The sequence below is a fragment of the Lepidochelys olivacea genome (genome assembly GCF_965140295.1).
Source record: "Lepidochelys olivacea isolate rLepOli2 genome assembly, chromosome: 2".
Lineage (NCBI taxonomy): Eukaryota > Metazoa > Chordata > Testudines > Cheloniidae > Lepidochelys > Lepidochelys olivacea.
Window position 1 is genome coordinate 130,098,033 of NC_140412.1, and position 18,426 is coordinate 130,116,458.

Genomic DNA, 18,426 nt, shown 5'->3' on the forward strand with positions numbered 1-18,426 from the left:
CAGGGTCCATCAGCTTACATTGATACAAGATTTTTGTTTGATGTAAGTACCCTAATAGCTTAGTGAGTGTCCGTATAGGTAGTGATATGCTACTTCTAAGAAGTTAGTATAAAAAATCATGAGACTAAAACCAAAATGCATCACTGCCAACAAAAAAGTTAGAGAAACAAGAACAAAAAATTACAGGAAAAAGGGTAGCCTTCAGCTAGCATGCATTACATATTTGGAGTAGTCCATTGAACTAGCACCAGCCCACCTCACATGTAAATGGTGAAGACTGAATATCTGGGAAAAAGCAGCTAGCAGGCAGCCATTAAAATGCTGGGTTCTAAACCTTATACCTTAGTGTTTAAAGTTACAAATCTAGAAACTGGGAAGTAGAAAAACACAAGAGGGAATGGATTAGGTGAGGGAAACAAAAGAAATGGTTTGGCTACCAGCATGACTAAAACTACTCTGAATGGAAAATTTGGTGCATCATGTGAGAGTAGCTTAATTAAAATTTCTGGCCTTGAGAGAATATGCAGAAGACTATTAAAATAGAATTCTTAAACTCCTAAAACTTGTAGGAAAGGCTTAGTGAAATTTAAGGGATTACAATCTGGTGTTTAGCTGTGGAGGCTAGCACCAGCAGGGTTCATTAGTTGGGAACAGTCCATGTGCTAAGAGGTGTGCAAAGACTGGGCATGTGCCTCACTTCTAGTTGGGGTGAGTGAAGAAGGGTCCTTGCACTCACCCCACCCACACCTCATGTGCAACCATGCAAGGGCCAGGCCAGGCACAGTCTGGACTCTAAAGCAATAGCATACCTGAGCAAAATGAAACCTGAAAACATGCCAAAATTGTCTGGTTACAAACCACAACTTCAGGTCAGGTTCACTGACCCTGTGAGTAACATGCAATTCAACTTGCCCTTGTTGTCATATAACATCCCCAACAAACACAGCTGCACCACCCCTTTTTCTTCCAGAGGCCCAGTACTGGGGGCATGCCAGTGGGTGCTAGTGACAGGAACCAAGTGCATTCCTATGTCTGGGCTGTTGGCCCATTACATCACTGGGGATACAGGCCATTGCAGCTAATATGTAAATTAAGGCAGTCTTCAGGGTTGCCATAACCTGTGATTGATTGCAGACTGATTCCTGGCATCCTGAGGAGAGTGGAGATACAAGCCGTTCTCTCTTAGGGTAGGTCTACGTTTTGAGCCAAAGGTGTGACTTCCAGCTCAAGGAAGTGTTATTGAGCTAGCTCTTGAGCACGCTCTTATTGAGCTAGCATAGCCACTGTGATGTGAGTGGCAGGATGAGCTAACCAGCCTGAGTACAGTCCCTTTGGAGCAGCTAGCTATGTACTTAGAGTGGTTAGTGCCTCCTGACATTTATGCTGAATTGGCTATGCATCTATTTTTAGTATACTACCCTGTGCGGTTATGTCTTTTCAAGCTGGAAATTACACCTCCAGCACCAAATATAGATGTACCCTCAGTCACCAGTTCTGGGATGAGCACCTCTCTCTCCTGAACTGAGTTAACTTCATAGTTTTCTGTCTTTCATCTCCTTTTCCAATTCTGTGGTGCAATTTTGTTGTAAGTCCTGTTAGCCATTCCTATGATAACTGGCTTTCAAATCTGCACCTGTTGTCAAGGGAATCTGTCTCCTTACTAAATTAATTGATTTGAGGTAAAAATGAGGCCAATCTTTGCTTGAACTGAACTTACAATTTTGTTTTCCATAGCTCTCATCCCCTTCCCCCCTACCTCTCAACAATTCACTGAAATTTTCAGATGCACTTCCTCCCTCAGGCATTTTGTGGGCTCTAAGTAGTATCCATCCTTAAAATTCTGCAGTTTTCTATAATTATCTCTCATCTGTCTTTTTAGTTTTAACAGTTATTAAATTGCCCTATGAAAATGCACTTTCAACAGATATGAGCAATAAAGGTAACCCTGAGAATAACTGATCTCAAACTGCACAGGGAAAGGGTTCATTAATCACTGCAATGAAATTAACAGTGCATAGTTAAAATAAAATCATCCAGTTCTTGGGCTGAGAGAACACGAAAGTTAGAGTCCTTTTAAATGCATCAGTTGGCTTTTCAGCAAATTCATTTCTTTAACTTTCCAAGTAATTAGATGATTCAGTAAATTTCACCTTTGAATTCCTATTTACCAAAAGAAAACGATTTATTTAAAATCAAAGTACTTTCTCTATGGTTATTCTTTAGGAACAGTCACTTAGAATCATTTGCTAATGCCAAGATGATTGAACAGCTTCATCTCTTTGCAGCTGCAAGGGAAGTTGTGCAGTTGGTTTATTAGGCAATGTTACCTTCCAACTTTGAATGACTGTCAACACCTTATTTCTCTGATCTTAAGAGGTATTAAGTTCACATTAACTAGCTTCATACATCTGTCTTGATTTTGAGAATACTGATAGTAAAAATGAGATTGTAATGAGCTAGTGTGCACCTGTGCTGCTGCCCACTGCTGGATGCAATCATATCAGCTCAATTGTTTCACAAGTCATGTGCTTTTAACTCTCAGGAGATTGTTGCTATCATATTTTCCTTAAAAAAGAAGAGGAGTACATGTGGCACCTTAGAGACTAACAAATTTATTAAGGTGCCACAAGTCCTCCTTTTCTTTTTGCGAATATAGACTAACACGGCTGCTACTCTGAAATATTTTCCTTAGTATCATTGATACCTAACAACTCCCACCTAACCCTTGAAAGCTAATAATGTTTTCTGTGTATTAGGTCTCAGTCTTATCGTGGGAAATATTTTCAGAAATCTTACTAATTTACCACTTGTTATGAACATGTGCATACACTCAAATTCATGTTTCAGTTAAATTATCTAGTTGACTATTCAATGATAGTTAAAATCAGAAATAACAGAGGCAATGTGACTCTTAAATAGCCCAATGTAGGCATGGTGTGCATTTAAACATGAGGATAATTATTTTGATGCACCAACTTCCTCATACAGAAAAGTGAACTAAACTATGCAAGAGGCTGAAACTCATTGGAAAAAACCTCTTAAACACCTAGTTTTTCTGTTTGTTAGATTGCAAAGATTGTTGTTGAAACCAAATGTATAAAGCAACAGTAGTAAACGAAGGCAGTTTCACTTTTATTCTCATCAGTTTAGGGATTCAATAATGGTTAAAGCAAATAAACTCCTTTCTCTTCTGTATTTTAATTACATATTAATAATGTGTTGGTTTATAATTTGAGGATGACAGTCATAATTGATTTTGCAGAGTAGCAACCATTCCACACCCTGCACAACTGCTCTTAAAAATCCAATTAAAAAAAGTTTTTTTTTAAATCTAATGATGATCAAATGATGTTTAAACATGAATTATTTTTTACCCAGTAATCTTTCAATGCTTATCAGCAATAAATTGTTTTACAGGGGAAAATGCTATTTGAATTTGCAGTGGCTTTTAGTGTGAAAGAGTATCTCAGTTTACCAAATAAAGAGATAAAGTGAAAGAACAGCAGTTAATGCAGATAATAGGTTTTCCAGCCCCACACCAAGACATTTTTAGGTGGAAAATGTCAAGACTGTAATATAGCATATCTTTGACAGAGAGTTAACTTCAGCATAACCTCCTCATAAATCACTGTATACACAACTCCTATCATCCTTATCATTTACTGAGGACACTCTGCATCCTTCTCTTCTTCAGTTTGTCTTGCTCTGCAGCACACTTAAGGACATATATATATTTTCTCATAGAAAACTGTGCAGAAGGAAAGCACGATTCTAGTTAAATCTTTCCTATTGGTCTGTCACATCATTACCTTACAAGCTTGTCTACACATGCACTGCTGTAGCACTTCAGTGAGAACACTACCTACACCAATGGGAGGAGTTCTCCCTTTGGCATGGGTATTCCACCGCCCTGAGAGGCAAAAGCTGGGTTGACAGGAGAATTCTCTTGTTGACCTAGTGCTGTCTATGCTGGGGTTAGGTCAATTTATGTGTCATTCAGGGGTGTGGAATTTTCACACTTCTGAGTGACGTAGTTATATTGACCTAATTTCCTCATGTAGAACAGGCTTTAGATTTGCATGTCATCAGCTGTGTGGAAAAGGGTGCCCTGACACCGAATCCCATGTACAATATGTTTGCATAGTCTTACTTGACCATTCATGTGGACCTTAGAATTTATATAACACATAAGCTTCTCCTCTGTAGTGCTTCAGCTGCCTTTTCCTCAGCAATGGTAGCATAACTGTGCTGCCAATGGCACGTGCCTAGAAAACTGGACACTAACGTGGGCATGTAGCCAAATTAGGTATTAGAGCTGGGGCTGGTGATTATTCCTCCTCTTCAGATCTGGCAAAAATTACTTCTGACTCCCTCCACTCATCACCTCCCCACAATCATGACTGATTTCCCAAATAAAAATCAATCAGCTGAAAAATTGGGAACCATTTCTACTCTGCCCAATAAATGTGTCCCCTGTAGAAATAGCTCCTTTGTGACTCGTCTCACTGCTCCTTCTAAGAAGAGCAGGCAGCCTGAACTTTGCTCTGCTCCCTACCTCCTTGCCAGGCCACAAAATCACAGGCTGCTCCCTACCTGCTCAAAATCACAGGCTGACCAGTTATTTGTTCCCTCTCCCTCAGCTGCTGCTTGTGAGATATGGGTGGAGCTCTTCACTAGGACTCTTTGGGGGCATATATTCTTCAGCCCAAAAGGGGACTGTAAATTCAGCATGTGAACAACCTCTGATCTCACCTCTGCTGTGTGCTCTCAGTGGAGAAAGAAACTATTAGGTGCAGGAGACAAACCAGCCTTATGACTGCTGGATGCAGTTCATTATGTTGCCCTCTGGAAGGGACTAGAATCAGCCAATCAAATTCTCCCCTTATCTTATCACAACTGACCTTCTGCCCCCTGCTTCTGTCTCGATTGTGCAGAGGGAGCAAAGGAGTTGGAGAGGTATGGGTCACAAAGTGGTTTTGGGAGGGGTGTAATTGATAGGGCTTAGTCACTGTTAGCTCCGCATTACCACCTGCTACTATCAAAGACTCCACAATCACTCAGAACCATGGAGGATGAGTAGGTCAGGGAAGCAGTACTTTGTGCTGCTCTAGGCATACATTTCAGAGAGTGAATTAGCCAACAGCAGAGCACTTCATCCCTTGGCAGAAAAAGAGCGTGAACTCTCCTGCAAGAGACACCAAAGGAGTGGAATACAGACAGGAGAGTCTGATTCAGGTTTCTTCCTGTTTTGCCTCCCTTGCCCCATCTACCCAAGAGGTAGGATTTCACTGTCTGACTTTCAGAGTGTGAGGCTGGCAGTGGGGGCAGGAAATAGAGAAGCTTTTATGCAACCTCAGTACATCTGTGTTCTAAAGTTCTGTCTCCCATGGAAGAGTCATTATACCATTTTTTGTTACTGTTCTTCTTTACGGTAGCTTCTTCACTGAATTAACCCAGTGTAGAATCCTCCTCACACTCATAATTTTATGATGAGTGCAACAAAGCTGGTTCGGCAATCATTCAAACGTTACCACTATAGATATGTATAAATACCAAAGCTACATCATAACTCTTGATACTCTGCTCTTTTCACTGGCTACCTATAGAATACCTGACCACTGGCAGTCCTTCCCTTCCTTCTTTGGAATAGATCTTACTGTAAATATCTCAGAATCTCTCTCTCCCCTGTACAATGATTTCCCATTGTAACTTTGCTCCTTAGGAACTATGAAACTGCCCAATTCCAGTGGGAAGTGGTGACGGTAGGACACAAGCAACAGGGACGAGACTTTGAAATGTGCTCTAGGAGGACAGTAGAAGTAAACCTTCAACCTTAGAACAACATGGAAATCTTTTCTCACAACCCCACCTGAAAACAGTAAAGATAAGGAGATGGAAGAGGAGCAAAAGGACATGAAGAAAAATGAGAGAAGACAGCATAGTAGGAGAGGAGAGAAGAGTAAAAGGGGAATTAAAAATTCACAATCAAAACCAAAGTGTTGTCAGGCTGCTGTGGGAGAAGTAGGGAGGAAACTGGGACTCCAACAACTTGTAGATTTAAGTTTTAACTATTTGAGAGACATACGAACATAAGAATGGCCATATTGGGTCAGACCAAAGGTCCATCCATCCCAGTATTCTGTCTACCAACAGTGGCCAATGCCAGGTGCCCCAGAGGGAGTGAACCTAACAGGTAATGATCAAGTGATCTCTCTCCTGCCATCCATCTCCACCCTCTGACAAACAGAGGCTAGGGACATCATTCCTTACCCATCCTGGCTAATAGCCATTAATGGACTTAACTGGATAAATTAATGGAGGGTCTCTTTTAAACCCTTTTATAATCCTAGCCTTCACAACCTGCTCAGGCAAGGAGTTCTACAGGTTGACTGTGCGCTGTGTGAAGAACTTCCTTTTATTTGTTTTAAACCTGCTGCCCGTTAATTTCATTTGGTGGCCCCTAGTTCTTATATTAGGGGGACAAGTAAATAACTTTCCTTTATTCACTTTCTTCACACCATTCATGATTTTATAAACATCTATCATATCCCCCCTTAGTCTCCTCTTTTCCAAACTGAAAAGCTCTAGCCTCTTTAATCTCTCCTCGTATGGGACCCATTCAAAAACCCCTGATCATTTTATTTACCCTTTTCTAATGCCAGTATATCTTTTTTGAGATGAGGGGACCACATATGTACACAGTATTCAAGATGTGGGTGTACCGTGGATTTATACAAGGTCAATAAAATATTCTCCATCTTATTCTCTATCCCTTTTTTAATGATTCCTAACATCCCGTTTGCTTTTTTGATGGCTGCTGCACACTGCTTGGATGTCTTCAGAGAACTATCCATGATGACTCCAAGATCTTTCTCCTGATTAGCTGTAGCTAAATTAGCCCCCATCATATTGTATGTATAGTTGGGATTATTTTTTCCAATGTGCATTACTTTACATTTATCCACATTAAATTTCATTTGTCATTTTGCTGCCCAATCACTTAGTTTTGTGAGATCTTTTTGGAAGTTTTTCACAGTCTTCTTTGGGCTTAACTATCTTGAGCAGTTTAGTATCATCTGCAAACTTTGCCACCTCACTGTTTACCCCTTTCTCCAGATCATTTATGAATAAGTTGAATTGGATTGGTCCTAGGACTAACCCTTGGGGAACACCACTAGTTACCCCTCTCCATTCTGAAAATTTACCATTTATTCCTACCCTTTGTTCCCTGACTTTTAAATTAATTAAACATTAAAAAGATTGCAGAGCAGTTTTTAAACTAAGTGCCAGCAGTCTGGATCCACTTTGGTTTAGGTGGAGCCCATCCTTCCTGTATAGGCTCCCCCATCCCAAAAGTTTCCCCAGTTCCTCATAAATCTAAACCACTCCTCTCTACACCATCGTCTCATCCATGCATTGAGACTCTGAAGCTCTGCCTACCTACCTACCTGGCCCTGTGCGTGGAACTGGAAACATTTCTGAGAATGCCACCATAGAGGTCTTGGATTTCAGTCTCTTTCCTAGCAGCCTAAATTTGGCCTCCAGGAAGTCTCTCCTACCCTGCCCTATGTCATTGGTACCTACATGTACCACAACCACTGTCTCCTCTCGAGGCATCTAGACAGACTTATGTGTAGTGCTGGGGAGATCTGCTTCCTTCGCACCAGGCAGGCAAGTCACCGTGTGGTTCTCCTGGTCATCACAAACCCAGAAATCTATGTTTTGAATAATCAAATCTCCCATTATTAACACCTGGCTTTTCCTAGTGACTGGACACTCAGATATTATGGTAAGGGGTCCTCTTAAAAAACTGATTAGATGAAATAATCAATCAGATTGTTTATGCAAATATGTATAGCCAGACTGAGCTTCATGACAACTAATATTCCTTTCTCAGGAGCTTTTTTTTTTTTGGTCTTATTATTATTATAACGTAGGAACATAAGAACGGTCATACTGCATCAGACCAAAGGTCCATTTAGCCCAGTATCTTGTCTTCCGACAGTGGCCAGTGCCAGATGCTGCAGAGGGAATGATCAGAACAGGTAATCAACATGCAATCCATCCCCTGTTGCCTATTCCCAGCTTCTGGCAAACAGAGGCTAGGGACTATCCTTGCCCATCCTAGCTAATAGCCATTGAGGGACCTATCCTGCATGAATTTATCTAGTTCTTTTTTAACCCTCTTATAGTCTTGACCTAACTTACTAAATAGTTTAAAAGACAAAGGCCCCAAGTGTAGTTTATGCAGTAAGATGAAATTTTAGCCTGTTTGAAAGACTGTAACAATTCAGGTATGTGAATGTACATACTGTATACTAACTTTGAGTGAATATCATGAATTGTTGTCCCATAACAGGTATTGATCTTTGCCTCGGTCAATATTAGTCATTATCCAACAGTAAATACTTGCTCCCTCAATCAATACTTACTTCTTAACCTATCAACAGAAGTCAGTATCTGTATCAACCAGAGAGACTAATACAGTATTTTGGAAAAACCCATATTGAATGAGATTCAAATATCTATGTGTGTTTCCAATGTATTTATGTTCTCTTAAAGGCATATTTAAAGACCAACTGCCTATGTATTTCATTACTAAAATGCCTGTCTGTTGCTGGGTTGCTACACCTTATTGTGGGGAGTCAGGCCATTAAAGGGGAAAGGAGGTGGGACAGAGAACACCCACCCCCTTTCGGTGATTCTGGCCCCTTGCATTCAGGGCAGTGAGGCCTAGCGGCTAGAGTCTAAGGCCACCCCTGCAATTGGGGGGCAGCAAGGCCTAGAAGCCCATGTCCTTGGTCTTAGGAAGTACCTCCAAATTTTAACTGTCCTGGGTAGTGATACCTAATATCTCAGGCAGTAGCCACACCCAAAGGTAGGGGGACACAAGCCCATCTTACTCCACCGGATCCTGACCCATGGCCCTATGAAACCAGTAATCCTGGTTTCAGGTTCAGGTTCCAACCTCCAAACACACGTTTCCTCTGTCTCATCCTACCTGTGACGCCAACTCTGCTCATTCCTCCAGGGACGGTGGCTGTATGTCTCCTTCCGTTTCTGCAGTCGACCAGGGGCTCTCAGTGGGCCCGGAGTGTTTGGCCTCTGCAGTTTGAAGCTCGAGCAGCTTCCTGGTAGGAGCCTGCAGCATGTGTCCATTCTCCTCCTTAGTCATCCCAGACTGAGATGCTTCCTTTTAGACCCTGGATCCAGCTGGAGCCCAGCCCAACAAGAATGAGGGGGCATGGCCTCCTGAGCCCTCAGTGAGTGGTTGACCCTTGCTGGGCTAGTGCGGGGATTGATACACCCTGTCAGTGTCCATTGATACTATAAACAAATATACAAAAATACCTGTTTACTTCGTGTTGAAAACGCATATTAGTTACAGCACCTTAAAAGGGCATACTAGCTACTGAACTGGATTTTACTGCCATTTAACTGTCTATCAATGTCTCAAGTAAATATAGGGTGGAGGGGTGAGAAATAAAGTATCTTAAAGACCAAGAAGCAGCATGGCAATATGTAACATATATGGGCCTCATCCTATACTTTATTTTTTGAATGTTAAAGGCACCTATCGCAGGATGCAGCCCTCATCACCAGACTGGTGCCTCCTCCTGGTTGTGCTGGGGATTAGGTCAAGGCTAACACCCATGTCCACAGTCTGCACACTAACACTCTGTCTCTGCTCCCTTTTACAGCTGCTCTCTCAGCTCCCAGGACCACAGTGTCCTCTGCTCGACTCAGCCCTCCAGCTAGGTACTCATCTGTGTGAGGTGAGGTATCTCTGTCTAACAGTCCATCCACTTCCCCAGTGGCACGTAGGGGGGACCTGAGCCTGTCCACTACTCCAGGCCCCAACAGGGACACTGTAAATAACAGATTCCTGCTGCTATTCTGTACCTTCTGTCAATGTTGCTCTATTTCCCAGGGCCACTTCCCCATGGCCCCAGCTCTGTTTTTACCCATATCTGAGGGCCTCTCCCAGGAGCCATCCCCTGCTCTATCCAAGGTGCTTAAAGTTCTCTCAGCCCTCCAGGGATGCTGTCCTTATTCCCTGGGCTTCCATCAGCAACTGACCCTGCTCTACCCCATGGCTCTTTTTATACAGGCCTGCTGGGCCCTGATTGGGAGCTTTCAGCCCCTCTCCTATTGGGTGCTTCTCATGGAGCTTCCCCAGGGCTCTATTAATCCCTTCTCTGGCTGTGTGGGATGGAAGCCCCATCACAGCACCTATCTGAAACATTAGGAGGTTCTGACTTAATTATAAAAACAAACAACTAGCAGCTAATCCCCCTGCTGCTAATACTTGATCCTATGAGAAATTCTCTTAAAACTCTCAATCTGCACACAGATTTAGCAAAAGCCAGATGAGGAGATGAGCCTTGAGGCATGCCCTGAAGTGCAAGAGACCTGAGCTATATCAGAGCAGGAAGAAGCTGGAGACCTTTATAAAAACAGATCATGATTTGTTATTATTAACCCTTAGTAATCTTAAACAGAAGAGATTTAGTTCTACATAGTGAGTGCTGTTGGAGGTGCTGTTTAATTCTCTGCTTTCTCACAGTCTGGAGCCGCAGAACATTACTAACATTTTTGAACCTTCATCTAGGACAGTGTAGCTGCCACACTTGGTTAGACACACTTTCCTCTCAGAGCTGGCAGAACAGTAAAGAATTGATCTGTGAATAAAAGTACCAAGCTCAATTTGGTAAGACATCATATTCTTAGTGTGGTTTTTGTTCTTGCCGTTCCCTTTGACCCTGTCTTTCTCCACTCACCCACCTTGGAGTCACTTCACTGACTCCTTATCAACCTGCATGTCAGCTTCAACTGTGTCATTTTTGTCTTTAAAGCCTATACCATACCATGTGCATCTCTCCCTTCATCTCTAATCTGAACTCCTTTTGCACTACTCTTACTCTCTGCTCTGGCAGTGACAACAGTCTTTATCCTCCCTTTGTCTTTGTTCTTTCACAGGTGTCTCCATGCCTTTTTCTGTTTCCACTTACTCTTGGTTGCTCAGCGTGAACCTGCTGACTAACCCATCTCCCTTGCCACATTCAGATCAATTACCTTAAATGGATTTGTAATATGAAACTGAGTGGAAATTACTAAATAATTATGTGGATGATATACAAGCAGGAATAGACCCCACCTCACATTATCCCACTCCTGCAGTTGTCATCACCAGGTGGCACTGAGGGTAAGAGGCATCACTTAACCTTAGCTAGGTAGGTTTCACAAGCAACACCCAGTGAGGGATTGAGGTGTCTTCTCTAATACCTGGTTGCTAAGAGACTAGTGAGGGCTCTCTAGCACTTTACTAGAGATGATAGATCATCTCTGTCCCTGAACTCAATCTAGTGGTCAGTATAGTATGGAGATTGTCCTGTACCTGCTGCACTCTTAGGGGAAACATGACATCCTTGCCTCTAAAGAGCCCTATTGGATATCGTGGGAGAGGGACCAACCCTATCTTGCACAGATTGTCAAAGTGCCCTGGTGAGAATGATCAGTCAGCACTGTTCAGACTTGGAGGAAGTGATCTCAGAGGAGAGGAGTTGGCCTCTTGGACCTACTAAATCTAAGAATCTTTAGGTAGGAGGATTTAGATTTTTTTGGGAGGGGGGGAGTGGCAGCCCCTGGAAGTGGCAGAAAGAGCACAACTTGGTCAGAGGAAGGCATGTGTGGATTCTCTAACTGTGGGCTTGATTTTGCCAGCCTGACTCTGACTGAGTAACTGATATGAATAGGACTTATTGAGTGAGGACTCCTTATTCAGTGGAAAGATGGCAGAATCAGGGTCTGTGTGAAAATCTTTTCCTGTGGTTTGTGGAACATCTGCTGGTGTGCTACAGTGACAGTAACTTTTCAATACTCAGTCCTAGTTGCTTCAAGATTGAAGAGAAACAATTAATACACCTTTGATCTTAAGATGAAATTACTTTGATTTTTGTTGTTATGTAGTTTATACAATTTCTCAGTCCTTTTTGAGAGCCACATTTCTATTTAACAAGCAGTTCTTTGTTATTAATACATCCTGTTAAAATAAATAGATCAATTCTTGAGTCTGAAATTGGAAAGAAACGCTCTAGAACTCTGGACTCGGTAGTCAGTAATATTTTTACTCCACTAGAATTTAAAATCCCATTAACCAACTTAATTTTAATACTGTCCTAATAAGTAAACAATGTTTCCACAGCAGCCTAAACCCTTGCATGACTAGTTGCCATCCTCAGTATATTTTTCAAGGTAAATTTAAAATCCCCTGAAAATATGTTTACAGTTGAAGTGCTGACACAACCTTAACTATAACTGTGTGAATGGCACCCGTTCTAATACAAAAATAAAAAAAAATCAACATGTAACTCGATAAAGCAGAAAAGTAAGTGAAAAGCATATATCTGGACTTGCAACCCTGAGGGGATATCTTAACTGTTGGGTACTGCCAAAGTGCACTATTTTTCTTGAGATTTATTCTGCATAAAAGAGACTGAAGTCATTTTCTTGTTTTCAATAATATTAGTCAATTTCTACTCATAGCACAGCACATTAGCCTGTCAAGAAAAATCATCACCTAGCAGCTCCAAATATGTTTATAACATTCCTTTATGGTCTTCAACTAATGGATGCATATCATCAAGACAAACCATTTTGTTGTAATTTTGTTTCACTGAATGATATTGCTGAGTTTATACAAGATTTTTCCATTTTATGAGCAGTATAGAAATTTACATATAAAGTGGGCTTATCCCCAAAAAGAAAAAGAAAAAAAACAGAGTAAAGTGCCACATCATTAAGTTAAGAAATAGCAGTCCAGACCCATTACTTTAAAATGCTGTTTCTGTTCTTTAGATAAGCTCTTTCTGTATGGTATCATATTTTCTCAGAGAGGAAAAAAAAGACTAAGAGGCTGTAAGGGCTGATTATTTCAGAATGAGTTTTTCTAAGCAATTGTTTTTGTTTTCTTAAATGTTCTCAACACCTTTTCAGTTTTGACATTAAGTGGATCACAGTTCCATGGTAACGTGAATAACAGATGCATTAACTTGCCTGAGCATAGCCAGTCCGAGACCTGTGAGACGTGTGCAATTGCACAGAACATTATCTGAATCCCATGTAATTTGAACCTTTCCATGCAACCAGGGGTGTAATTTGCTGCATGTGACATCAGAGGACAGACCACAGAGAAATCCACTTGTGTAAGAAACTTTCTTTTACTACTTTTGGGCATAGAAGGTGCTATTATGCTATTGCCTGGCCATCACACAGCTGGTGACTCCTCTTCTGTGTACACTGCCTCCTGGCTCCTCCATTCCTATTTTCTCTCATGGGAAAAGCATGGGAAAAGTAGAACCAGGAGGCAGCAAATAAAGAAAAGGAGTTAGCTGTTTAATGCTTCCGAGAAGAAGAAAGCTAGGTGGAGGAAAAGATGGAAGAGGAGAATAGAAAATGGGAGATATAAAAATAGGTATGTTATTAGCATGAATGTGAATGAATCATCTAATGAAAGGGTGTAAAACTTCTTATGGATTGATTGTGTTAGTATCTGTTAAGTCTCTAAATATGCCCAACACAATGTAGAGGTTTCCCAAAACTTGAGCAGATTGCCTGAAATGAGTGCTCAGGGGTTAATGAATTCCTATGTCCTATCCCTGACTGCTCAACATACATTACAGTGGCATAATTTTTATCAGTCCAAAGATGGAGAAATTATTTCCTTCAGGTCCACTAGACTGGCAAAGGAATTTCACAGAAAAAGGGTGTCAATTTAAACAACAGTTTAAAACCTTTTTCATTGTCAAGGAAATCTAAGGAAAAGCACCTAAATTGTGCACAGTGACATTTCTCCATGTGCTCAGAGCTTTATAGGTAGGGTGACCATATGCCTTGTTTTAACCAGGACTGTCACTTATTTAAGCCCTGTCGCGGGTGTTATTTTTTTTTCAAAAGTGGCATTTGTCCCGTTTGCTCTTGCCGACCTGATCAGTCAGCACTTACATTTTTGCTGTAAAAGGCCTCTAGGCACCTAAGTTTCTGCTGTGGGCATGCTCATTGCTGCCTGAAGTAAGTATCTGCTCAGCACAATCCTTATACCAGGATGAAGATAGGCGTGGCTCCATCTATCTCTCCTGCAGGGTCCAGTGTGGTACACATGCTCACAGGCCATCCAACACCACACAAAAGAACCTGGGGCTGGGGAAGAAGCCCTCTCTTATAACCTTTATCCCAAGGGAGACAGTATTCACTCAGGATTTGGGGGATTCCAGAAGAGTTTTCCCCTCTGTCTGATGAACAGGGATCTCCTACTTCCCTAGTGAGTGCTCTAATCATGGGGTTATAGAATGATTCTCATTCTGTCTTTGTCCCAATTAATATTCAGTTAAAGTGCAATGACTTCAACGAGTAAGACTGGGATGCACATAATAATATCCCATTAACCTGTGGTTGGGGCACTCAACTGTTTAAATTGCTTCTCATCAGGCAGATGAGAAACATGAACTGGAGTCTCCCACATCCTGGCTGAGTACTCTAACCACTGGACAAAAGGCTATCATGCAGGCTGCCACCATCTCCTCACGTGTATTTTTGCATGGAGTTAGGCAGATGCTGAAGATATTCTTGCAAGAAATGACTTAAGCCTCCTGACCCTGGGAGATTCCAGGCAAGTGCCCTAATGACTTGGCTAAAGGTTATGATTCAGTGATTCTCAAACTTTTGTATTGGTGACTCCTTTCACATAGCAAGCTTCTGAGTGTGACCCTCCTGCCCTGCTTATAAATTAAAAACACATTTGTCTAATATTAAACACTATTATAAATGCTGGAGGCAAAGCAGTTTTGGGGATGGACACTAACAGCTCACGAATCCCACATAATAACCTCATGATCCTTTGAGGGGTCATGACCCCAGTTTGAGAATCCCTGTTATAAGTAGACTGACAAATTTACATGTGATTTATTGGCCCAAAAATGACTCCAGGAGAGGGACTTCAAGCTGTGGACTGCAAGCAGAAATAGGTGCCTAACTTTATGGGAGGGGCAGAGTTTAGAAGACATCCTTCTCATTAGTGTATTCCAGTGGCTAATTTAGGCAACTCTCCATCTAGGGTGCTGGTATTTGTGGATCTCATATTCTTAAGAGACTGCATCCCCCAATTCCTTATATAGGGAGCCTACATGCCTAACTCAGGCTTTGTGGATCCCAGTGATTTTCAAGGTGCCTGAAAGTTAGGACCTAGGCTTATAGCCTCTTCCAAAGTGAAAATCAGGTCTTGGATGAGTGTGAAGCTTTAGAGTGTAGTTATGAAAAAATAAGAGTAGAAAGTGTTGAGAAGTGATATTAGGCCATTGCTTCAGAGGCATTGTCAATTTGATGTTGAAGTCTTTTAGCACACTATGTCTTGGGAATAGTTATCACTGTATCGGATAGCATCTCAGTCAGCAACTCTAGTACATTTTTGCTTTCTGAAAGTCTAGCAACTAGGACAATGCACATGTTGGACTTGTTTCTGGATTCACACAGTGTTGGCAGAATGTGAATTATATTAAAATATTTGACAAAAGATACTGATGGCCATTGGGAAGACAAATAGAGGCATGTGAATAGTTTAAAAATACGAATCACCAATTTAAAATATTATGGTCTAGTTAAGCGACACACACACATATATATAAAATGGTATGGAAATAATTGTACTTGACATTTTAAATTACGTTAAAAAGTATTTCAAATTCTATTTACCAGTTAAAAGTGTTTCCTTAAAAGAATTAAAATGTCTAAAATGTTGGGATGTAAGTATAGGTTTCAAATTACAAGCATCGCCGTGACTATACAAACAAGAAATAATGTTAATACTGGAATGATTGAGCTAATGTCTGTGTTAATCCTTTGAACATGCCCAGCATAAATTAGATATCTCAGGAATATGAAGCATTCTTAGTCCGAATGTACTGATCTCAGTTACCGTTTTCCAATTAGCTCTACTTTGTATGTTTCACACCAAAAATTCTGCGGGGAAAAAAATGTTGTTTTGTTTTGCTTTGTCTGAATTTGTCATGAAAGTTGTCAGTGCTCTTGAAAAAACTAATTTGGAAATTATCTTGTTTAGTTTTGATGGGAAACATCTCACTTACTTTTATTTTGAAAAAGCTCTCCCCCCTCTTTTTCCTCTAGGAAAGTTAAACAAAAAAAGTGAGAGAGAATGGCCTTTTTCTTCAAAAGTTCATTTTTTGTCCAAATATCTAATGTTTAAATTTCACTGAAAATTTTTGATTAAAATGAATTATTGACTGGCAATGTGTGTCTAACCCCCTTTTTTTCATGTAAAAAACTCTTAACCATCTCCAGTAAAAATGTCTTCTCTTCAACCAACCTGACTTCTGAGTGATTTTTAAACGTGATAGAAGGGAGTAGTGGTTCTGACATTAGAAGCAAGATGTGGGAGATCCAGACAAGAACATAAAGGAGCAATGGACAAACAGACGTGGGGAAAATGAGGGCAGAACAGAGAAGAACAGCAGAGAATGGAAAACACCATATTAAGGGAACAGAGAGAGAGAGGGAGATACGGTGGATTGAGGGGAAATAATTACAGAGGCCAGGGCTGAGGGAAGTAGAATAAATTGTAATAGGGGGAAAATGTTATTTTCTTAAACTAATTAGTGGTGTAATTTAATTTTTTAAAATAAAAAGGAGAAATGAAAAAGACAGGAACATGAGAGAATAAATAAAAAGTAGAGAGCACATACTACATGAAAGAAAAAGGAAGGAAATGTAAAAGAAGGGGAAGAATGAAAAACCAAGATGGAAAGAGAAGAGTAAAAATCTGAAAAAAGGAAAGAGAAACAACAAGAGAAAAGTTTTCCGATTGTGAACTGTATTAATTTGTTTCTCTTCCTGTATTTCTTGTATTTTCCTGAGAGATGCCCCAGAGGTGTGGAAGCCAGAGAGAAAGTGGATGAGAAACAATTTTGCACTGAGGACTTTAGTCTTAGAGCTGGCCATACACTTTTTAAAACGGTGGCAAGTTTTCCCCTATTTGTCAAGCCCTGACATAGCATTGTATCCTTTTCTCCATCTGTAAAATGAGGTAAACAATGATTTACTAAGGTACTGAGGGGGTGCGTTATAGTAACTAATATTTGTTCAGAACTTCAAAATGAAAAAAAAACACTTTGTTTTTATGCTAGGTATAATGAATTTTGTGCTAAAGCAAATGAAGGCTAATAATATTGACTTGCACCAGACATAGTACAGGCAGGATTTGCAAAAAGCTCTTGCCAACACACCTCACTTTTAACCTACAGTTTACTGATGAAGTGAGCAGTAGCTCACGAAAGCTTATGCTCAAATAAATTGGTTAGTCTCTAAGGTGCCACAAGTACTCCTTTTCTTTTTGTGAACACAGACTAACATGGCTGCTACTCTGAAACCTATTCCAATCCTGTATCTCTCTGAAGCAGGCACAGCCAGTCATGCCAAATTGTGTGGTGTACAGAAACAATGACTAGAATGAGAAAGACAAAGGTTTCATTTCCACTTGTGAGAGAAAGCAGGAATCCAATCTCCATGGGTGAAAGAACTCAACTTCTATTAATCCTTTAGCTATTTGAACTAACAATCTAGTTGATTTAAGTTAGATTGTGAAATTTTGGAGAGTAGCCTAGCATTCAAATCTCTCACTAATTGTAAATCAGTGGAAAATAGCAACTTTTCTCTGATATATTAATCTCTGTTTGCTTATGATCAAATAGACAAGTTGAATGAGGGAAAGTTAGGGAAAGGAACAAAGATTGTCGGTACATCCTCTTAATTCTCTTTATCTTCAATAAAGCTATTAAAAATTCTATGGAAAACTTTCACAATTTTTTTTAAATAATTTTCATCTAAATTTTCTGTGGAAAATTTTGATTGCTTGGATAAACTTTGAACAACAATTGGCCATAAAGTAAATTATTTCTATTTGGAAATACTGCCAAGGTAATTCATTGGAGTTGTAGTTAAAATGCTTCTATTCTCCTCCATAAGCCTGTTTCCCGGTTGGACAACATTTCCCATCATGGACCATAGTTTCCCATCTTGGAGAATGGAGGTAGTGAATCATGGAACTTCCTGGCTGCTGTGCATCATGGGATATGTAGTCCAGCCAGGGAGCCCAGTCCAGAGCAGTGAAAAGACGCACTGAGCTATAGTCCCATGAGACAACACAGCAACATATAAAATCAAAATATTTCTGTTTTCAGGCATTTGTTTTTTCACAAAAATGGAAACTTTCTGTAGAAAACACATACTTTTGCAATAAGGTCTTAGTTAGACAAAAACCCAATTATCCGTTTGGAAAAACAAGTATTAATGGAAATTTATTGTCCAACCCTTGTCCCTCTAGAATTTCCCCAGAGTGCAAAGGAAGAACATACCATT

General features: G+C 40.5%; 1 long non-coding RNA gene across 1 annotated transcript in view; it reads left to right on the top strand.

Moving 5' to 3' along the window:
• Positions 1-13,117: 13,117 nt before the first annotated feature.
• LOC311516372 overlaps positions 13,118-18,426 on the top strand; it is a 47,865-nt gene continuing 42,556 nt past the window's right edge. The window contains exon 1 of the long non-coding RNA XR_014710396.1: positions 13,118-13,205. This is a non-coding gene — a long non-coding RNA (uncharacterized lncRNA). The remainder of the gene's footprint in view (positions 13,206-18,426) is intronic.